This window comes from Quercus robur, chromosome 2, assembly GCF_932294415.1.
Source record: "Quercus robur chromosome 2, dhQueRobu3.1, whole genome shotgun sequence".
Taxonomy (NCBI): domain Eukaryota; kingdom Viridiplantae; phylum Streptophyta; class Magnoliopsida; order Fagales; family Fagaceae; genus Quercus; species Quercus robur.
In genome coordinates this window covers 93,555,172-93,579,753 of record NC_065535.1, presented here as the reverse complement: position 1 = coordinate 93,579,753, position 24,582 = coordinate 93,555,172, and the positions used below count along the sequence as shown (strand labels likewise).

At 34.4% G+C, this 24,582-nt stretch overlaps 1 long non-coding RNA gene and 1 pseudogene across 2 annotated transcripts; both read right to left on the bottom strand.

Annotated features, from left to right (window-relative positions):
• Positions 1-4,645: 4,645 nt before the first annotated feature.
• On the bottom strand, positions 4,646-9,516 carry LOC126715916 (uncharacterized). Of its 2 annotated transcripts, none has more exons than XR_007651954.1 (3): positions 9,323-9,516; positions 6,653-6,747; positions 4,646-5,027 (listed from the first exon to the last, which is right to left on the bottom strand). It is a non-coding gene; the product is annotated as an uncharacterized LOC126715916 (long non-coding RNA). The 2 variants fall into 2 exon arrangements; XR_007651953.1 differs by lacking the exon at positions 9,323-9,516 and adding an exon at positions 8,127-8,476.
• Positions 9,517-11,032: 1,516 nt separating this feature from the next.
• On the bottom strand, positions 11,033-24,582 carry LOC126715915 (endochitinase-like; annotated as a pseudogene).

The following is a 24,582-nucleotide window of genomic DNA, read 5'->3' as shown; positions in this document are numbered from 1 at the left end:
ATGGCAATAATCAAATATCCACATTGTAAAATGCCAAACATCTGTATTAGATTACAGTGGTAGTTTTGAGAATGATTTTACACCTATTAACTAGTGATGAAACCAAATTTGATATCATTCATGAACAAAGTTGTATTCACGGGATGAATTGAGAATATAGCAAGAAGGGACAAGAAAGAAGGAAAAGGAATGAAAATAAATATAAATTCAATGACATTTAATCAGCCAAAAGCAATACTGGTTATCAACATAGAGGGATTTTAGAGGCCAGGGGAAGATCATGGATCATCCAAGACTTCTAAAGTCAACCTCAGAAAAGCGAAAACATGAAGCTAAAAAGTCGGTGGATCACCCATGACTTCTCATGTTGATTAACTCAATAAAAACAAAAAACATGAACAAAAAAGTATGCATAATTGATGATCAAAAGATGCTTACATCATAAGCATACTTGTTCACAAGTTATCAAATCACATATAAAGCATATAGATAGGCATAGTTACAATGGAAATTGACAAAATGTGCTCCAATTTTATACATTGTTCACAAGGTATATACCAAAATTTTCCAATGATAGAGAAATCCAAGATTTGGCATTCCACAATAAAAATTCACAAATTAGATCATTGTAGCTATGATTGCTGTAAAAGCAACTTTACAAGATATCCTACTATTTGGACTAGGCATCTTCACCAAATTTAGCAGCAAAAGATTTATTTGGAACAAAATGTACACAGAATTATATATATATATATATATATATATATTATAAAAGCCTAGCAGAGAAAGAAGAAGAAGATATCAGTGGATGTGGAAAACAGAAACAAAATGTGAGTATCAAAACAACTTAGGCAAAGAATCCATTATTAAAGAAGATTGTGGCACTTAGTGAAAAAGGAACACACAATCATAACACAACAGAGTTTGTAATAAATTAGCAAATAAGAACAAAAGTAATAAAATCACATTTAAGAGTGAATATATCCTTGCTCGCACACACCACAGGAACATTTGATATCAACAGCTTCAACTTGGGACAGACCATTGGCCACATATCCTACATTAGACAAAACAGGAAAAGAAACCATTCATGAATTTTTTTTTTTTTTTTTTTACAAGTATAAAGCGTATATACATCTATGCCCATGGACTTACTTACTGGGAAGATGTGATTAAGAGATGGTTGGTCCAATCCAAAAGGGAATTTAAAAAAAAGATATATTAGATGGTAGTAAAAAAAAACCCATAAAATAAAAGAAAAATGAAAGATGTGAGAGTGAAGAGAGAGAAATACCCATGCTTAGAATTGAGGTAAACGGAAAAAGGGTTGAAGGACATTCTTAGTGTCCTGACAGTCCAACGACTCCCACCATTCTTTATATGCTTTAATCTCTTTAAGAGAAAGGGGAGGAGATAGTTGTCCATTAAGAAGCTGTAGAAAGAGAGGGAGTTTCTTCAGCTTCGGACAGCTATATATCTTAATCTTTTCAAGAGAATCACAAACTATTACTCTACTGCTACTACAAATGGTTTTCAGTTCTATAAAGACCATCAAATGCAAAACCCTCAAATTGGGGAGAGTGATTTTGGTAGTGTCCATTCCTTCCTCCTCTTCTTCTTCAAATTCATCAGTTGCTTCTCCTATTATTTCCTCTAATCAGTTACACCTACGGACATAAATCTCTTCCAGGTTATGTAGGTGTAGTAGTAACCCAGCTGGAAGCAACTTCTTTATATTCGGACATAGATCTATGTTAATCACTTTGAGACAAGAAAAGGTGTTAGGTGGGACCTGTGTTGTTGCAGCTCTCTCTTTCCTAAACAACCCGCGTAAGTTACCCAAACCCAAAAGCTGTAAAATCTCAAGAGTTTGAAGAGAATCGATAACAGAAGAAGAAGAAACCACGTGCTTTATTCCTTTGTAGTCCTCAATTCGTATTTCCTTCGATTTAGTTGCGTGCTTCAAAGGAGGAACATCGCAGAGACTTCTTAAATCCTCACATCTTTTAATTTTTAGGAACTACAAGTCTTCCGGTAGCACAAGGGACTAATCTCCTCTTCTTAAATTGCAATCTTCTAAAATTACAACTTTTCCTAGGTCTTGAATATCCTCCCACTCCACCTCCATGGCTTCCATTGACTTTCCCACTTGAATTTGGTAACATGCAAGTCGTGTTTTCTCTAAGGATCTTATAAAAGTACAGAACTCGTACAAGTTGTTTGTTTTTAGACCCCTTAAAACACAATTGGGTTAACCTAGTTAATTAGCCAAGTGATTACTTAGTCCAAATTTCAGATCTAGGTTAACACACAATCATATAATCATATCAATGTAAAGTGCGGAAAATAAAAAACACAAAGATATGATGACCCAGGAAACCAAACCGATAAAAACTTGAGGAGGATTTAATCTAGCTATCCTCAAGACAAACTTGAATCCACTTTGAAAGAATCGAAATTTTACAATAGCGACTTAGACCACTAACATCCTATTGCTACCCACCAGTAGAAAACTTACTACCACGACTCTATGATAGCTCTGAGACCACGGACTCCTTCTTTCTTGGATTCTCTAGCAAGTACAAGCACTCCTGCTTGTGTATCTTTAAGCTTTTATTGCAACAACTGAATGATCATCAAGTTCTTGAATCGAATTCTCCTTCTTAATATTCCTAAGTATGTGTGAAGACAAATACCTCTAGATCTCACAAAAGATTCACACATATAGTAAAAGGAGCAACCTAAAACATGGTTAGGGTTTTCCCTTTTATACTTAGGGCAAAACATAAAACCCTACACGTTATATGGGTTTAGGGCTGAGTTGGAAAATTCTGCAGAAAAATGTTCTGTCCGAATTTCGATTGGTCAAGTCTAATTCTCGATCGATAAAGCCAGGCAGAATCATACTATAACTTTTGCAGCAACTCGATTCAACTTTACATAAAGCGCATACACTTTGAGCAAGTGTAAACAAGACTATAAAACCTGTTTTGATCATGGTTTGCCAACAATACAAATTAGAGTTCTAATATATTAGTTCCTAAGTACTTAGAACCTAACACAAGTCATAAAAATGGACGCAAACATTCTCCAATTTCTTCAACCTTTCTATCTCCTCTCCTTTCACTATTACTTCAAAAGAAAATCTAAGATACTGGAGATGAGAAAGTTTACGTAAAATCCTAAGTGGCATGATTTTTATATTCCATGCTTCCAAATTGAGGTATGTCAAGTTGACCAACATTTCTAAACCATCAGGTACTTCTGTAATTTTTGTTACAAAAGGTCTAACTTCCTCAATGTTGTAAGCTTTGCTAATGAAGACACATGCTTTAAATTCATACACCATCTAAGCCTTAATGTAATAAGATTCTCCAAGCTAAAGACTGAATTCGGCAAAGATTCAATGCCAATATTTGATAGATCAAGAACCTTGAGCCCATGCAAATGCTTAAACAAAGAATCTGGGACATTTATTAAATGTTCATTACCTTGTAGCAACAAGGTTGACAAGTTAGAAAACCTTGGTGATATATTAGAAGGAATTGTTGATATGCCCTTGTACATCAAAGAAGCCTTTACAAGATCCTCTCTCCATTTTTCTTCATTCGAAAAATCCTCCAATCCCTTGCGACCCTCTACCATAAATTGAGGACTAGCAACCTCAAGGACCATGTCTCTTACCAAATCATGCATCTAATAAGCAAGCGTTTTCAAGTTTACTCAACATAGAATAGCTCCTATCTAACTCTGCTTGCCTACTCTTTATTCTTTCAATAATTTTCTCATCAATCAAATGTTCTATCAACTCATTTTGGTCAATCTTGAAGTCTTCGGGGTATAGTGCACAATGCAAGAGACACTGTTTAAGTTTCTCATCTTCCAGTCGTTCATAACTAAATTTAAGCACCTCATGCACCTGCTTCTCTACATCATCAAACCCCTTTAATGATGTCCTCGACTGTTCCAATGCATCTCTCCACTCATGATTTTCATTTAAGCATTTGAAACTTCTAGCTATTGTGACGATTGCAAGAGGCAACCAAGCACATATTTGAAGAACCTCTTCCGCAATTGCTTTCAAATCTATATTAAAAATATCTTTTTTTATTTCATGCAAAAATAACACTCGTGCCTCCTTTTCCGAAAGTAACTCCATTTTGATATTCTTACAACCCATTTTTAGACAAACTTTAAGATCTCAAGTTGTCAATACTATTTTGCATTCATTTGCTGAAGTAGGCTCTGGAATTCCTACTTTCTCAAGAGCAAATGTTTCCCACAAATCATCTAGGATTAGCACATACCTCCTATCTTTCAATGCTGTGTATAACTCCACTGCCCTTGTTATTTCACCCTCAAATTTTGGGAGTCCTAATTTCAACTTGCAGGCAATTTCATTTTGTAGTTTCAGAAGGTCAAATTCCTTTGATACAGTCACCCAAATTACACTCAAATTTTTCTGAGTCATTTAATAAGAAATTGTTTACTTCTTTCAAGACAGTCGTTTTGCCACTGCCGCCCATGCCATAAACGCCAATCTTTCCAACCTCATTATCTAACAAGCATGCTAAAATCTCTTTCTTTTTGCTTTGAGCAGTGCTTTCTCCCACTAAGGTCGATGGTGGCATCATTTTACCAATGCGTTTAGGTAGATCAAGAAATAAACCATCAATGAAATAACCCACTTGATAAAGTTCCTCCACCTCTTTTGTCTTCTTAAAAGCAAATTCTCCCGTCTGCATACGTGAGAGGAACATCCATCTGGCAGGTTCTTGTCCAATGTCTCTCTCACCCTTAATTGTTTCTACATTTCGAAGCCAAACTTCAACTTCTTGCTTTGATTTTTTTCCTTGACGAAGTTCTGAATCCAATTTTTTTTTATGTCATCCTTCCGGCTTTCCAATAATTCCCATTTTCTCTTCAGATTCTTCACGTGTTGATCAGCCTCTTTGTGATAACTCCAATATTTGCCTACTAAAGGAATTATGTTTCCAACAATCGAACCAATATCCATTGGAAAGACCCTGCATGATATGTACCCAAGACATAGATCAGGCATATCGGCCATGTGTTGGGGGACAAGAGAGAGAAGAATTACAAACAAACAAACAAAAAGGGGATGAATCCATTTTAGTCCCAACTTTTGATATGGAGTTAATATATACCTCCAGATTTTGTTTTGTAGTTACTATTAGCTCTTTAATTCTTGACAGAGAAATTAACAGTCAAATAAGTAATATGGTTATAATTACATTTCTTTAAAGGTAAAATTCTAGAACCGGAAAAAAAAATAAAATAAAATAAAATAACAACTGACATGGAAAAATATAAGGATGGAAGAAACAAGCCATGACACTGAGAAATTAGAAATTAATGATTTTGAACAAGGCAACGAACAAGGCAACAAACAAATCCAGGAATTGTAAGTCATACTCCCATATGTACCACCAAAGTTCACTACCCCTTTTTTTGTCTCTTGACCAATTGGAGTCAAATTCTATGAGAATTTGATAGGAGGGAAGTATGGTACAGATTCCATAATAATATTATACGATTAATTCTAACGATTTCCTATAAGGGAGCAAATAAGTGCTGCAGTTTGTTCACAATTTAAATTGATTAGTTGTTATCAAAATTATTGGTGACATTTTAATTACAGCTTTGATTTTGTAATTAAATTAAGATTAATTTGAATTGTTTCTAGAAATATTCTCGACACTTCCCCTCAAGTTAGAGCTCTTTTTAAGTGAAAACTAAAATTGATCTATGCCCAATGCCTTTGTGAAAACATCTGCACGCCAATGTTTAGAGGGGATATAGGTGGTTCCAATGTAACCTTGTTGTATTTTTCATAAAGAAGATGGCATTTGAGCCAAGTTTGTTATTTCCATGAAAATCTAGATTGGCTACAATCTGAATTTGCAGAGTTGTTGCACGGTAATGTTTTTTAGGCTTACAATGAGGAAAGCCAAGATTAGTGAATAGATAATGTAATCAAGTCAACTCACAACAAGCCATGGGCATGACTCTATGTTTGGATTTAAAGAAAGAATGAGAAATAGTAGTATAAATGCCATAACTGGTGGTAGCTAGAATGGTGACTCGTAGGACAACTAGCCCACCTGAGTCACATTGAGATGATATTTCCACAATAAAATGCCTTGAGCTGGGGAACCTTTGAGGTAACAAAGACGAGTGGCAGTCACTGGCAGTATCAAGATGAGCTTTATGAGGCTTAGCTATGAATTGACTAAGAATATTGATAGCATAAATTATGTCAGGTCTAGCAATTGCTAAATACATTAGGTAGCCAACGAGTCTGTGATAAAGTGTTAGATCCTCAAGTAGCTGACCATCAATATTTATCAATTTGAGATTATGCTCCATAAGAAAAGAGGAGAGTTGGTTGCTAACATACCCCCATCCTAAAGAATTTCCAATATGTATTTTCTTTAACAGAAAAACATACCATGTGAAGATCAAAGGACTATTATCCCCAAGAAGTATGTTAGAAGGCCCAATTCTTTGATATGAAATTGAGCACGCAGAAATTTTTGATACACATTTGGTTTAACATGAGAATCGTAGATCTTATTCCATGAAAGAAACGAAACTACAACATAACAGCTGCAAAGGAAAAAGTATATACCTGGTCTGAAAAGCATACACTTCTTGATAGACTCTGATTCAATAAAGGAGAAACACACTAATTGAAGCAGAGATAATAAGAGGCCATGGACCGTCCTGCAAAATGTGTATGTGAGAAAAGCAAAGTTTATAGTCAAAGAATCAATAACATCTAAAGCAGAAGTGTCAAATGTTACAAAAACTGAATAATAGGTAAGGAGTCTAAGCAAGACACAAGTCACACAACTGTGCCATGCGAAAAAATTCTTAGGAAAACAAAAGTGGTAAACTTTTTCTATGTCTTTTAATTTCAATGCAAAATCTTGTGACAGTGCCGAGCTACAGAATTAGCTAAGCATGCACTAGTCAATGAGGGTCCTCAAGTGTGGTTAGAGGAATACCCTCCTGGCCCCCAAACTCTCATATAGTTTTCTGAATATTGTTTATAATATATCTGTCGTCCTTTACTCAAAATTTGGGTCCGTTTTGCAACTGGGTAAATCTGATTTTTATGTCCAAATTGTCCTAAATATCTGCTTCTAGACATCATTCACCTCCATGGCAGTCAAAACCTTGGTACTGGCCTAAGAGCTATGGCATATGTGGGCATTAAATTAAATGGCATAGGCAATGTTTATAATTCAGAAAGAGAAATAAAAGTCAAGAGGACCAGTTACCCTTAACCATAAGACATCAGTGACATATGTCTTTTAAACTGTCAAGAACACACTTTGACTGCAAAAAATGTGTCCAAGTTGATCATATAATGCAAAGAAGCTAATTAAACAAACAAGTCCCAGATTGTGATTGTTGTCATTCACGATTTTGATATGATATATCATAGAAGAACCAGAAAGTGGACTCATAGCAATGAGATAAGAGCACAACAAGCTCATTGCTGTCTTTCTAAGCCCAATGTGAAGTAGATAAAACTTACATACCAATATGAGAATGTATGAAAGGGGGAGAAAAGTACCAATACAAGGAAAAACACATAGAAGAGAGAAAGATGGCTTTAAAAGAAACAAATTGTCTCAGAAAGAAATGGTTCTCTCTGTTTGCTTTCAAATGAAAATGATTCATTTCACAGTAAAAATTTAATTTTTCATAAATCTAAAGATGTTCAAGGTACCATAAGTCGACATTAAATCTTCTTCCTTCAAATAACGAATAATAAATAATTTTAAATGTCTTACTATCGCATATTCTTATAGATTCATAATATATATATATATATATATATATATTCATTATAAAATGGTTCATCTCCATCTCAAAAATAAATGGAAAGGTTCTACTTTTTCTTTTGAATAAATAAATTATTTAGACAAAAAATAAACAGAGATTAAAAATGTATTAGAGTTCCTCCTAAAAATTATAAATTTCTTAGATTAAAAAAAAAAATACATTTACAGACATCTAATCATATAAATATCTAAAACCAAATAATAATAGTAATTACAATTTCATACGCATATTCACATCAAAGATCTTACCAGTCCTCTCTCTCTCTCAAAAAGAAAGCCAAATCTACAAATTAGGCAACAACTGTTTAGAAATCAGAGGAGAAGTTTTTTAGGGTATAAATCAGAGGAGAAGTTTAGATACACGGACTGATTGGCTGCTAGTCATAATAACATACAAGAAAAATAAAAACACAGAGGCAAGAAAATAGAACAAAGCAACCCTTGTTTGCTAAATGCTAATCTTTTGGAAGAAAGTGAGAAAAATAAAAGCGAGTGAAGCTATCATTAATGTAGCATAATAATAAGTGGATATAGATGAGAAAAAAATCATGTGGACTTGCTTTTCAGGTCAGTACACTGCGGAAGATGCTGAGAAATGATCATAGTGGGGGTAAGTTGTTGCAGATAAAGTGACTTTGTAGAGGTCAAAAAGTGAATGGATTGCTTTTGTTTTATTAAAGTAACCATTCAGGATTAATCAAGATTAACCAAGATTCTAACCATCCACCTTACCTAATTGTCACAACAAGACCAAGTTTTTTGGTGCCTTAACCCCGCAGGTGAATTCATTGTAAGAACAACATATAATGCCTTAAGGGTTATCAATTATCCACCTCATCCTTTGCTGCAAAGTAAAGATTGGAAAGAGTTGTGGAAGCTAAAAATTCATGCCAGGCTCAAAAATTTGCTTGGAAGATGGCTTGGGAGATTCTGTCTATAACCTCAGTCCCAAATTCCAGGTTCTCTCTATCTTCGATAGATTGTTATTTATGCAATAATGCCAATGATTCTTTGGAGCATATTTTTCTGCAATGTAATTGGGTTGCCCAAATTTGATTTGCAGGTCCTTGGCCATTAAATATGAGCCATATGCTTAGCAAATTGGGTGAAGATGATAATCAACCCAAAACATGGCTTGGGTTTAGAGGGAGAAGAAGCTAAAGACTTCCAATTATATGCAGCAATTTTATGTGATCAAATTTGGATGACAAGGAACAAAGCTAAATTGGAAGAAATCAAAACAAGCCCGGAAAAGGTGGCAAGGCCGGTGAATAAATCATATGAAAAGCACAAGAATGCATGGAGAAATCAAACAACAAAACCTCCAAAAGACTCATTCTAGATTCCCCCACCTTTAAATTGGATAAAACTGAATTTTGATGCAGCAATTAAGGAAGATAAATCTTAAATGGCAGTGGTAGCAAGAGACCAAAGAGGAAATTTACTTGCAGCATGGATAGAGCAGTTGGATCAAACAGAGCCTTTGTTAGGAGAAGCCAAAGCAGCTTGGTTAGCTATCAAAAAGGCGGCTGATGAAGGATTCAAGAGAATTATCCTTGAAGGAGATGCACTAAATGTCATTGAGCCATTGAAGAACAAAGCAGTTGTCTCTCACAGGAGAATTAAAGCAATTCTAGAGGATATTTTGTTTCTAGTCAAATTTTTTGATAATGTATCATTTTCTTTTATGTGTAGAGACGGCAATGTTACTGTCCACCTTCTAGCCCAATGGGATGCTCTTTTGAATTGGAGTGGACCAATGACCATCTAAGGCTTTAGATAGAGATGGTCACAGGTCCTCTCTAGATTGTATATCTTTTGTTTCTTTTTATAAATAAAGTATTTATTCAGCAAAAAATAAATAAATAAATAAACTAGTTGAACATGATTACATGGTAGAATTGAAATAATATTATTTTTTTAAAAAAAAATTTATTCCTATCTTTCTTTCATTCCCTATTACAATCAGTTTCACTAACTCGCATGAGTTTCTTTCCTCAAAATTCCATTAATGTACGGCTTTTTCATGTATCTCATCACTCAAATCGTGTTCTCTCTTGTATTTGCTTCATCTTCAACTTCTTTTGTGCCTAACTTTTTCTCTTCTTTTAGCATATATAGCAATCTGCACCTTTTTAGGATCAGTTTGGTTGAAGGGATGGAAAAGTGGGAGGATAGAAATTAATTTCTCTCATTTTTGTTTAGTTGAGAGTGGAAAAGTGGAAGGATAAAATAAGTGAGTTTGTATAAATTTACTTATACACCTTTGTTAAAAAATGATGGTCAATTAATACAAAAAAGTGACCCAAAAAAAAAAAGCAATCACCTAATTTATTTTTAAAAAAAATCATGTCTAGTTAAACAAAAACAAAACAAAACAACTATCACACCCACCCCATAGCCCAAAAAAAGAAAAGAGGAAAGAGGCAACGTGCCCTGCACCAAAAAAAAAGGAAAAAAAAGAAGAAAAGAATTGATATCGTGTGGCTTCGAATGGATTAATTTCCATATATAACTATATGTATTAAAGCCCAATAACATTTATAACTAAAGCCATGCTAGTGATTCCATATTATGCTTCATTCTTAGAGATTTGCTCAAAGGAGTTCCTCCTTGCAGTTGCCAAAACGGTCTTGTCAGCCACAATGAAATATGCTGCTCCTGCCACTCGGGTGATTATGAGCGCTTGAGCAGTGTGATTGAGATTAGCCCTTGCATGCCCAAGGCAGCATCCTCAAACTAGCCATAGTTGGAATGGCAGTGGCATGTAAATTTTGAAGAGTCTGGCTAATGTCATCCGTGGATAATTGAAGTATTTTGGATAGTTAAAAATAATCATAATTCAAAAGTGTTCAAAATTGTTTGAAAGGTGTTGCTGGAAAATAACCTTAATTTGATCACTTATTTGCTCATATATTTTCAAGCATAATGATTTTTTGAGTGATACTTCGTTTCACTTGGAAGTAGACATCTAGGGCAGCTATGCAGATTGGTACCCAATATGATTCAATCTCTTTTTAATTAAGAGAGCATCATACCCAATTGAATTTGTGAGCATCTTACCCAAAGTAGCCAACAAAGCAATGAATAGTTTAGAATTTCGAAAGTAATATAAAATCGGACGTACAGTTTGGTAAAGCTAGCTACAATATTAATTACCAGTACTCAAATTTTATATAATTCTTCTTCATTTATTTTTAAGCTTAGAGATCTCTTATGGAACAACAAAATCACCAATTTATATGTTTATATTGTCTACTTATTGTAGTTGGCTAAACATATTTTTGCCTTGGACCAAAGCTATTTATTGAAAAGGCTTTTGATTATAGCAATCTAAGTTGTTCCCATAACTTACTCCAAATATGTCACAATACCTCTTATAGAACCCAATCCTATCAGCCACCCTATTATCGGAGCCATGGCCACATTCAAGGCCACCATTGATAATGTTGGTGATTACACCATAGCCCGGAACTCGACCAGCTGATGTGTCAGCAGCAGAGGGTCTCCAATTTCCAATGATGACATCGTGGCTAGATGGCTTGTTTGCTTGAGGGGTCATCCAAAACCATATGGCTGTCTTGAACGATAAGGTGGGGTCTGTGGCTACAAGATTTGGATTATTTATGAGATCAGCTCCAACGGCATTACCAGCTTGCCCATAGTTGTAGTTGCTAATAAAAGTTGATGAACCATCAAAATTAGGGTCAAAGTCTTTGATAAACAAAGTCACAAAAGTCATCAGACACGACATTTTTCACAATGTTAACATGATTTGTTGTGATTGGATCATATCAATAACACTTAAGTCCATCACTCACACCACTTTATTATACACCAATTATAATAAGTCATATCAATATTTGTGAAAATAAAATTTTTCCCTAATTTAGTAACAAATTTATGGTTTTAAAAACTTACTGAGTGAGTTGGATAGGTCCCCGACCATAATATTGTTTTCCAGGAGCACATGGCCAAGATGTTGAGGTACAATAAGTTTGCTTGTTATTTTCCGTAACAAAGCAATATCCCCATGCATATGGACCATCTGGTGCACTTGCCCACCCTCCTACACAAAATATAACCACCTTTTGCAATTAAAATTAAGTCAAACAAACAAAAACTACGGGCCTGATTGTAACCCAAGTCAAAGTCCATTATACTATAACCCTGATTGGAATGTAATTTTAGAGCTAGTCCACTACAAAAACTACGGGCCCGGTATAATTTTTTGAAGCACATACTCACATTTATTTTTATGTACAGTTGTATTTTATACAGTTTTTTCTTTTTCTTTTTTAAGTGAAAATAGTTACAATAAACGTACACTTATTTATTATATGGGAGATATACAGTTCAATAATGTTAGTGATAAGGTATTCTTCACTTGATATGGTCAATTAATTTTTATTAAAATAACATCATTTTCATATGATGGATTTACCACCGATATCAATTTTATATATTTTATATTTCATCTTTAGTAGTGGAACTAACCTGTGGTCTCATGAGAGGTTTGACCTAAGAAAGCCGCAAGCTCTCTTTTACGTGTGGTAACATCACCAGTTGTGCCAAAGCCATTGAAAGATCTAGCAGCAGCAATGAAAGCATTGTAAGTGTAGAATCCATTACTTTTACATCTTGGATCGTTCCTATATTTAAGCATTTAATCAAAAAGAGACGCACTGATAAGGCTGCCAACATCGCCACCACCACCACTAGGTGTAGGAGATGGAGTTGTAGGGGAACCACCACCAGAAGTACACTGGCTCTGGCAACCATTTCCACAGTAATCAGAGGTACTACCACACCATCCAAATCGGCTACAACATAGCCCACTTGGACATACAGCACCCCCAGCCTGTGATCCACATTGTTCTGCTGAGGCTCCGAGCAAGAAAGCTAAGAAAAGTAGCAAAGAAAAGAGCTTCATTTTTTTTGAGTGTTTGTGCAAAGCAATGGTGAGAATGTACCTATATATATAGGAAAGTGTTATGGGTTTATCTTGACTGCTATTATAGTTTTAGGTTCTTTTACTATAGGAACTAGTTTAGGCTAGAATAGTTAGAATGTAGAATTTCTGCCTCAAGGCCCCCTCGTATGCCGGCTTGATTAAGGAGTTTGCATATGTAACTTTGGTCATGCGTTCCTAAAATCACCTAGAAGCCCTGGCCTTATAATGTTTTGGTTGATTTTTTATTTAATTAGTTTCTAGCTTTCAATAATATGCTAGTAACATGCTTATGGTATTTGAATTGTTTAGAAACATGGCTAGGATCGGTTGAATATTTCATAGAGACACGTTTAGGATTGGATAAGGATAATTATAGTATGAAGATGTTTGATTTCAATCCTTGTTTGATTTCAAGATGTTTTGGATTGTGAACGAATTAATTCAAAGAGAGTATGACAGCCTTTTTTTTTTTCTTATTCCCCATTTTTGGTTTGGTAATTATTGATCTCTTGTTCAAAAATGTCAAAGAAGCTCGACAAGGGTTGCTTTTTTATTTTTGAGAGAAGACAAGGGTGGCTTGACTAAGTTCAAAGCCAAATACAAATGTTAGTTTAAACACATGTTTTCAATTTTTAAACAACATTATACGTATTTTCACACACTTTTTCACCCACACATATTTCCAAAAAATACAAACAACATTACTAAAACAATATTACCAAATGGACCCAATTGTCATCATCCTAAGGTGTGGTCCATTAATGCCATTATATCTGCCGATTGAATTGCTCTTTGGGTGCTGCCAATTAGCAATAGCAATAGGATTTGTGTCTGCATTTTAAAGTCTTCCTTCCGTATTCAATGAACCTTGTGGATGAGGGAATAGGGCATTTACGACCACCTTGTGAATGAATTGATTTACTAATGCCTTGACTTTCCACTCCAATGACTGGACATACAATTGCCTATGCAATAATCACCTCCAAAAAAAAAAATTATATATATATATATATATATAAATAAAACAGAGACCTTATGCAGAAGAGCATGAGTTTCTACCATGTGGTTCACTCTAAAAAGAATTGAAATACTCTTAAACCATATAAGAGATAAGAACAACTTTAAAAATAGGGACTCTTCATTTATTTATTTATTTTTATTTTATATTTCAATACTACTTCTTGTTACATTTTATTCAATAATGTTTCAAGACTACTATTTGTTTCATTTGGTTCAATATTTCAAGACTTTTCCTCTCTCTCACACAAAAAACTATTTGCATTTCCATTCACCATTTTTAGTTCTACTCATTTATATGCACATGCTCACAACTCTCCATGTCATCTCATCTTAAATACACTCAAGCCAAAAACGGTGTCATTTACCTTCAAGTCTTCAACCTTACAATGACACTTACATAACTCCAACATTGTTATACCATTTGATCCTAACCCGTATGAGTAGGCTATAAATAAGGAAAGGTGCTTGCCTTTTTTTATTCAGTGATGGTTTCTTATGGTTTTGATGTTGAAGTTGGACGTTGGATTTTATGAAGGTTGTGATTCACTTTAAATCATTGGGTGTTTGAGATTTTGGTTTGGGAATGTCATAAATGTATTTTATTTTAGAACTAAAGAGAAAGAAAAAGAAACATTCTAAATGATTATTTATGAAATTAGCTTTTTCTTAGAACTCATAATGTGTAGGTTTTTTTGTAGGTTTTTTACTGTTATAGTGATAAAATAAAAATTAATGATGATTTCAAAGTGTTTTCCTTTTTTTTTTTTTTTTTTTTAAGGATTCAGAAGCCCAACTAAAAATAATTAAATTTTGATAAATGGATGTGCTCATAGCCGATTTTTCTTTGTTTAATCACGTTCTCTTTATATTGATACTCATAATCACAAATGATTTCCTTAATTTCATTGAGATAATGAATTGAGTGTTTGAGATTGAAGTCTCCATATTTGGTTATGAGAATAGAGAGGTTGAAGAAATGTTTGGGAGGTTTCTTAAATTTATATAATTTTAGGATATAAAAGTAGTTTATGTTTTAAATTCTTATTTATATATTTCAAAATCATTTAATCAATTTAAAAATAAATTCTAATTTTAACTGTAAATATTATAACATGTTATAATCTTATAGTGTTATACAATTTTTTTTGATAAATATGAAATAAAATAAATAAATTTTCAAAGTATTCAATAATATTGTGGACAAACATAAATACTATACAACAAAATAAGTATTATAATATGTTTTAATATATATATATATATATATAAATTATTTCAAATAAAATTGTAAAGTATACACACATCACACAGAATTTTTTTTTTGATAAATATGAAATAAAATAAATAAATTTTCAAAGTATTCAATAATATTGTGGACAAACATAAATACTATACAACAAAATAAGTATTATAATATGTTTTAATATATATAAAAATTATTTCAAATAAAATTGTAAAGTATACACACATCACACGGAATATCATCTAGTATGTTGAATTGGCAGTGATTTGGTCTGAAAATATTGTCTGTATTTTAAAGGTGAAAAACTACCCACTAGTAGTAAATATATTAGAGTACTTTTGATATTAAAGCTTTAAAATGTAAGTTCAAGTAAGATTGCTTCTTAAAGATCCGATTTCATATTGAGTTGGCACTTGGCAATCACACATGACAGTATTGATTGTCCATATAAGTAGGAACAAAGGAAGAAAGCATGTAAAAATCTTGAAGAGTTTGGCTAATGTCATCCATGGATAATTGAAGTATTTTGGATAGTTAAAAATAATCATAATTCAAAAGTGTTCAAAAATTGTTTGAGTGATACTTTGTTTCACTTTGAAGTAGACATCTAGGGCTCCTATGCAGATTGGTACCCAATATGATTCAATCTCTTTTTAATTAAGAGAGCATCATACCCAGTTGACTTTGTGAGCATCGTACCAGAAGTAGCCAACAAAGCAGTGAATAATTTAGAAAGTACTCAAATTTATATAATTCATTCTTTATTTATTTGTAAGCTTAGAGATATCTTGTGGAACAACAAAATCACCAATTTATATGTTTATATTGTCTCCTTATCGTAGTTGGCTAAACATATTTTTGCCTTGGACCAAAGCTATTTAGGCAAAAGGCTTTTGATTATAGCAATCTAAGTTGTTCCCATAGCTTACTCGCAGTATGTCACACTACCTTTTATAGAACCCAATCCTATCAGCCACCCTATTATTGGAGCCATGCCCACATTCATGTTGGGTGCACGTGACACCCTTTTTTCCAGCCCACTTGCCTTGTCAAAGCTCATTTATGAGCTCATTCCAAAAGTCTTCAAAGCAAGCTTTTTCATTTATTGAGAAATGGCCAAAGCATGGAGAGGTCTGACTTCTCTTAATGAGAAGTGTTGCAAGGCATGTGGGACACGCTGAAGAAAAGAAAATAAAGAAGCAAAGGCCATTCGGCCTTGTGGGAAGCTGAAGCAGAAACAAAGAGCAATTCGGCCAATTTTTGTGTAAGTTCCAAAGAGAGCTTCAGCTAAGAGGTGCAATCCGAAAAATAGAGAGAAACACAGTGAGAGTGTGAGAGAGTGAAAAAGAAAAATGAGACATTTTTCTTTGCTCAAGTTACACACAAGGAAGATAAATTGGTGGAGTTCTTATGGAGTTTTTGAGTACTATAACCATGGAGAGTTAGAGTATTCAGAGGAAGATTTTGCTACTGGCTTTGTGGTGAGATTGTATTCACTCCTTGAGATTTATTTGTTGTATATCCAATTTATTGTGGACTTAAGTTTAGCATAAACTTGATAGTTGTAATCTCTATTTCATAGTGGATATTTTTCGGAGTTGCCCCGATGTTTTTCCCTCTACACTAAAGGGTTTTCCACGTAAGATTTGGTATTCTTGTGTGATTGTGTTTATGTGGTGCTTGTTGGAATTTTTTTGTTTCCATAATATTGCTATTACTTGGTAGTTATATATTTTAATTCACACATAAACATAGAGGGGATTAGGATTTTTCCCCAATAAGTGGTATCAGAGCTTTTGGTTGCTTGGGTTTGATTGTCTTGTGTTGGATTAAATGGAGAATATGACTATGAATACTATGGTTAAACTCTCAGCATCGAATTATTCGATATGGAAGCTAATGATGGAGGACGTCCTTTATTGCAAGGATTTGCATGACCCTATTGAGGGTGATAGTGTTAAGCCTAGTGATATGTCAAATAGAGACTGGGAGAAATTAAATAAAAAAACTATCGGGTGTATTAGACAATGCATCGATGTCAGTGTTTTTCACCACGTGTCTCAGGAAACAAATGTAGAGGCTCTTTGGGAAAAATTAAGAAGTCTTTATGAAAGAAAGACAGCTCAAGATAAAGCTTTTATTGCTAGAAAGCTTGTGAATTTGAAGCTTAAAGAGGGTAAGTCCATTGCCGAGCACCTTAGTGAGTTCCAAGACTTGGTTAATCAGATGGTTATAATGAAGCTAGTAATAGATGATGAGTTGCAAGCTTTATTGCTTCTGAGTTCCTTACTTGACAGTTGGGAGACTCTGGTAGTGTCACTTAGTAATTCTGCTCCGAATGGTGTGTTACAACTAGCCATGGTTAAAGATAGTTTGCTTAATGAAGAAACTAGAAGAAATGATATGGGCAAGGATATTGCACATGCTCTTGTCACAGAGAACAGGGGGAGAAGTAAGAGTAGAAGTTCTAAAGGGCGAGGTAAATCTAGAAGTTGATCAGAATCAAAAGGAAAATTCAAATGCTTTTACTGTGATAAAGAAGGTCATATAAAAAGGAACTGCAAGGCTTGGAAAAACAAATAGAAAGAGGATAAAAATTAGAAAAGGGTGGATGATGAGAACACTGCTGCTGTTATAGTGTTGGAAGATGAGGTTCTAGCCATAGGACAAGATGATTGTTGTACAGTTTTAGATCCTTATGTTGAATGGGTGATTGATTCAGCTGCTTCCTGCCATGTCACTCCTAGAAAGGAGTTATTCACTTCATACAAAGCGGAAAACTTTGGGAGAGTGAAGATGGGCAATGATAGTTATGCTGACATTGTGGGAATTGGTGATATATGTGTTAGGGCTAACACTAGATACACCTTGATTTTGAAGGATGTGAGACATGTTCCGGATATTCACCTAAATTTGATTTCCACTCATGTTCTTGATAAAGAAGGTTATGGCAATTATTTCCATGATGGAAAATGGAGACTTAGCAAAGGATCATTGGTGTTTGCTAGAGGGAAGATTTGTTGTACACTTTACAAGACACAAGTAAAGTTGTGCAAGGATGTTGTTAATGCAGCTCAAGAGGATTCTTCACCTAACTTGTGGCATAGGCGGTTAGCTCACATAAGTGAAAAAGGGTGCAATTCTTGACAAAGAAGTCTCTCATTCCCTTTGCCAAAGGTACGTCACTAAATCCTTGTGACTTTTGTTTATTTGGTAAACAACATAGAGTTTCATTTAATATACCCTCTACTAGAAAACCTAATGTATTAGATCTTGTTTATTCTGATGTTGAAACTTTAGGTGGCAATAAATATTTTGTTACATTTTTATGATGCTTCACGAAATGTGTGGGTTTATGTTTTGAAAACAAAAGACCAGGTATTTGAGCACTTCATGAAATTTCATGCCATGGTGGAAAGAGAGAAATGGAAGCCTTTAAAGTGTCTCCGTAGTGATAACGGAGGTGAATACACATCTAATGAATTCAAGAGTTACTGCTCCGAGAAAGGCATTAGACATGAGAAGACAGTTCCTAGTACCCTACAGCAAAATGGTGTGGCAAAAAGGATGAACCACACTATTGTTAAGAAGATCAGATGTATGTTGAGAATGGCTAATCTACCTAAGTCATTTTGGGGTGAAGTTGTTATGACTGCATGCTACCTAATTAATAGATCTCCATTGGTTCCTTTGGATTTTGATATTCCAAGAAGAGTATGGACAGGGAAAGATGTTTCTTACTCTCACTTGAAGGTATTCAGGTGCAAGGCATTTGTTCATGTGCCTAAGGAACAAAGATCAAAGCTTGATAGCAAATCCACTCCTTGTATATTTGTTAGATATGGAAATGCAGAATTTGGCTACAAGCTATGGGATCCTAAAGAAAAGAAGATGATCAAAAGTCGAGATGTAATTTTTCATGAGAATGAAAACTTGGCAGACTTTGAGAAAACTAAGAAGCCTAAAGCTACAGTTGAAGGTGTTCCTAATCTTACACCTACCTCTTCTTCCTTAGATAATGCCACAAATAGGGAAGAGGTACAAGATGAGAATTATGGTGATGAACCAACTGTATTTGATCCTAATGAGCAAGCAAATGTTGATGATAATGATGTGACAGATACAAATGGTGTTGAGCAAGGGGAGCAGCCTCCTCCACTAGAAATGGTAGAACCTCAGGTGAGAAGTTCTACTAGAAAGCGTCTTCCGTCGACTAGATATCCCACTTCTGAGTATACTATGATTACTAAAGAGAGGAAGCCAAAAAGTTTTCAGGAAGTACAGTCTCATAAGGATAAGCAAAGTTGGTTGAAGCCTATGCATGAAGAGATGAATTCTTTGTGTTAGGACATATGTGATTCACTTGTTAGGAACATATGTCACTATTTTATGTAATTGGCTAATCCTTTGACAAAACTCACTTTACTTGTATTTAGGTAGATCTAGGATGTGTTTAATACTTCAAGAAATTTTGTTTCAAGATCAAGGGTTGAAGTCATGCAAGTTTGTCCAAGATTCAAGCTGAAAAGTGTCTATCATTAAAGCTCGTCAACTAGCTCAACAGCTAGCCATCTATCAAGCTTAAAAGAGGTGTTCAGCCCCATGGCTTGACAGCAGCTCAACAGATATGGTATCTGTCGAGGTTTATAAAAAACAAAATTCAAGTCCTGTTTTGACCCCAATCTATGTTTATATGTTTGGGCTTTCTTTTCTCACAACTCTAGACATATAAAGAGATTATTTTAAGGGCCGTCAAAGTGTTCACAATTTGCAAAAGTGTTAAGCAAAGTTTGTTCAAGCAAATTGTGACCGGAGACACAGTTTTGCCCTAGTTCATCGTTCTTGTGAAGAAGTTGCTATGTTTGTGCACCGTAAGGTTTTGTGACCAAACATCTTCTTGATCTTCATCGTTGGGATGAACTGAAAAACTTTGTAGCCAACAACCTTCTCTAGTTGGTAATTAAAGTCGCGTACTGGGATCCGCGCAATTGGTTAGTCACGTACTGGGAGTTGTACATCAAAAGGAAAAACTGTCACTACAAAACAAGTCCAATTGAGTATTAGGGTAAAGGTTCAACTGTAAGTTGGTATAAGGTATTGGGATTCCTTTACTTGTAACCGCTTGTTGTGATAATAGTGGAATTTCAAGAGTGGTGACCTTAAAATCACCCGGTGGGGTTTTTACTATTAGGTTTTCCCCATTCATAAACAAATCACCGTGTTATTTATTTCTTATACTTAGATTGTCAAGTATAAGAAGTATGACTAACTCTCTTTTCAAAACACAAGCAAATATCGTTAGAAATACATATAGAATAGAACTACTATCAAAGCAATTTTTGAGTAAATGAGGGAGTTTTGATTAAATTTCTTTTGAGTTTAAATTCTTGCTTGGCCAACGTCTTATCTCTTAGGTCACTAGCCGTTTAATTCAAAGCTTATGACTTTGTTGTTTGTGTCATAGAATGGCTACACAAATCAACTAATTGAGGAACAATTTTCTTGTAAAACAAGTACCACAATGTATATCATTTCGACTCTTAACTTCAATTTAAACGTCTAAGAGAGTAAGTATGAGTTCAGAAATTCCGAGAAAGAGCATTGGGAGGAAAATTTAAATTAAATTCATTTTCCTTTATAATACAAGAGTAAATCATTATAAAAAAGGACTTCATCAAAATTTCATTATTTAATTTTGTATTCTTGCAAAGAAAAATTAGGTTGCTTTCATGCAACAACACTCTTTACAAAGAGCACAACCAAAAATTTATTAGCAATCTCTTCTCCACCACCTAAACAACATTTCCACATCACTCAAGCCAACCCTATTACCCTTTGAAAACCCTAGATACCAAAGCTAGAATCATTAGACACCCGAAAACACCTTCCAATTCAACCCCAAAAGGTTCACCCATCAAATTTGAGGCACATCATCCATTAAAAATTATCATCTCAACCTCATGATGATGAAGTCTTGTAGTCATTTTCAAGAGTCCTTAATCCACAAAATCTGAAGACACTAGATTGCATATCACAAAATCGACAGCATACAATAGCAAGCATAATTTCCTCTACCATGAAAGTGAGAGATCTATGCATTGATCCTAGGAAATAAGGGCAATAAATTATTCCATATTTTATAGAGTGATCCACCATCATATCATTTGCAAGAGGTCGTGCATATAGGTAAGTATTCTGATTTAGTTAATTCTTATAATAATTAGTTGCACAAATGATGAATTTTGATGATATGAGACGGTTAACATGTTCATGTATATAATATTATGATCATGCACATTGGATTTTAATTTCCATTTGGTCTTATTTTGTCCATTTCAGTCCTATTTGGTCCACCTTGGTCCTATTTGGTCTACTTTGGTCCACCATTAGGTCCTATTTGGCTCATTCTGTCCATTTTGGTCTTATTCGGTCCAGTTCGGTCTTATTCGGTCCTGTTTGCTCTAAAGTGATTCTATTCAGTCAACTCGGTCCACTTTAGTCCTATTCGGTCCATTCCATCAACTTTGGTCTTATTCGGTCCTATTCAGTCCACTTAGGTCCTTTTCAATTCATTAGGTCTACTTTGGTCCATTAGGTTCTATTCAGTCCTATTCAATTCATTTGGTCTGATTTGGTCCTATCCGGTCCACATTTATCCTATTAAGTCTACATTGGTCCAATTATGTCCACTTTGCCTCAATTCAGTCTGGTCAACTTCGGTCCTATTCAGTCTATTTGGTCCACTTTGCATCTATTCAATCCATTTCGGTCTTTTTCGATCCACTTTTGTCTAATTTGGTCCACTTTGGTCTTATTCAGTCTAGTTTGGTCCACTTTAGTCCATTCAATGCATTTGGACCATTTTTGTGCACTTAAATAATGGAAAAAGACAAATTTGGGTAGAAAGCATCTATTCTAAATCCAAATTTATTAAAAAAAATATATAGATCTCAAACTCGTAATATTTAAAATCTTAAACATAACATTTATTATTATTATGTTAATGTTAAGTCACATTAATGTAGCATTTCAGTTTACTTTGGTCTAGCTAATTTAAGTGAAATTTTTTCTAAACATAAACCCTATAAATATACAAATGTAGTTTTTACAACAGTTGCTCATTTGTTTTAACATCATTACTTTTAAATAAATTGCATGAATTTGATTATACATTCAAACAAAATATATATATATATATATATATAATTTTTATTTAACTATTTGGTGCAATGCATGGGATAGTAGCTAGTTTTTTATAAGAAAATAATCAATTTTTATAAGGGAAGAATCAATCTATTTTTTTAAGGAATTAATCAAATAATTTAAAACTTATTTAATTTTTTATGATCAAATCTATTTTTTTTTTTATTAACACAATCTCACTTTAAGTATCTTAATCGTTAAGGTAGTTATGAATTTTGAGTTATCGGGCAGAGCAACGGGTTGGGCTAATGGGCTAACTCATTGAGTGCCCATGAGCATAAAAACTAGCCCATGATCTGACCCACTGGGCTACTGGGCAACCCATGGTCTAACCCACTGGGCTACTGGGCAACCCATGGGCCTCAATATTAATGTACCTGGCAGCCCATTAGCCTAGTGGACCATCGAGCTACTTGGTCAGGCCATGGGCAATGGACTATTTGGTGAATCTTAGATATATTGACCCACAATCTTGGGAGCTTTCTTGAAGATGTTTGAATGAGTACATATCCCATCTATAAGTTTTTTTTTTTTAATAATTTAATATAATTTATTTTGAAAATGATTATTCAAATATAATTTTGAGGTCTTTTATAAATAGGAGACTTAGGCAATGGCCTAAGTGACCTAAGCCTAGAGTAGGCCCGTAAAGAATGTATAGCGTTTTTATACTCTCATACAGTGGATTGATATGGGTGAGAATGATCCTTATTTAGGTAATTTGAATGCATGAATATAGATCTTAGTTTTGTTTTACTAGTTTAAACATATATATCCTTTTAAAAAAAACTTCTCAATTTCATTCAAAATTGAAAAAAATCCATCTTACAGTTAAGATTTAATTTTTAGATCTAAAGAGTGTGATATGTACACGTCATATTACTGGATCGTAATCGAATGAGTTTGTGAGCATCCTCACACAATTAGCCAACAAAGTAACGAATTATATATAAGCAGCAATAAAAAAATAAATAAATAAAATAAAAATAAAAAATCGCACAATTTGGTCAAGCTAGCTGCATTACCAGTACTCAAATTTATTAAATTCCTCTTTATTTTAACTTTATAGATTTCTCATTGAACAGGAAAATCTCCCATTCATACATTTATATCATCTCCTTATTGTACTTGGCTAAACATTTTTTTGCCTTGGACCAGAGCTGTTTAGGCAAAAGGCTTTTGATTATAGCAATCTAGGTTGTTCCCATAGCTAACTCCCAATATGTCACTGTACCTCTTATAGAACCCAATCCTATCAGCCACCCTACTATCCTGGCCATGGCCACACTCAAGGCCACCATTGATAATGTTGGTGATTACACCATAACCTGGGACTCGACCTGCTGCAGTGTCAGCAGCGGAGGGTTTCCATTTTCCAGTGATGACATCGTGGCTAGATGGTTTGTTTCCTTGTGGGGTCATCCAAAACCATATGGCTGTCTTGAATGATATGGTGGGGTTTGTGGCTACTTGATCTGGATTACTTAGCAGATCAACTCCAATAGCTTTACCTGCAGGCCCATAATTGTAGTTGCTGACAATAGTGAAACAATCTAAGTCAGAGTTGAAGTCTTTGAATACAACTTTATATTTGTATTATTTGATCCGAAGATCCTGATCTATATTGAAGAAATCATATTCAAATAAAGGGAATCATAATTCCATGATCTCTGTGTGTGTTGTGTAAAGAACTAATTGATGATTTGAAAGACTTACTGAGTGAGTTGGATAGGTCCTCGACCATAATATTGTTTGCCAGGAGCACATGGCCATTGATTGGAAGGCGTGCAATAGGTTTGCTTGTTAGTTTCAGTAATAAAGCAATATCCCCATGCATATGGGCCATCTGGTGCACTTGGCCACCCTCCTACACAAAAATGGTAAAATGCTGAAAATATTTTCCGTAAAACATTTTATAGCAAACCGAACAGAACGTAAGTAACTAACCCGTGGTCTCATGAGAGGTTTGACCAAAGAAAGCAGCAATCTCCCTTTTTCGTGTAGTAATATCACCAGTTGTGCCAAAGCCATTGAAAGATTTGGCAGCATCAACGAAAGCATTGTAAGTGTAGAATCCATTGCTTTTACATCGAGGATCGTTTCGATATTTAAGCATTTTGTCAAAAAGAGACGAGCTGATGACGCTGGTAACATCGTCTGCTGAGGTTCCAAGCAAGAAGAAAGCTAAGAAAAACAGTATCAGAGAAAAGAGCTTCATTTTTTTTTTTTTCTTATCTTCGAGAGTGTGTGAATGCAGTGCAGCAATAAGGATGTGTGGAAGTGAA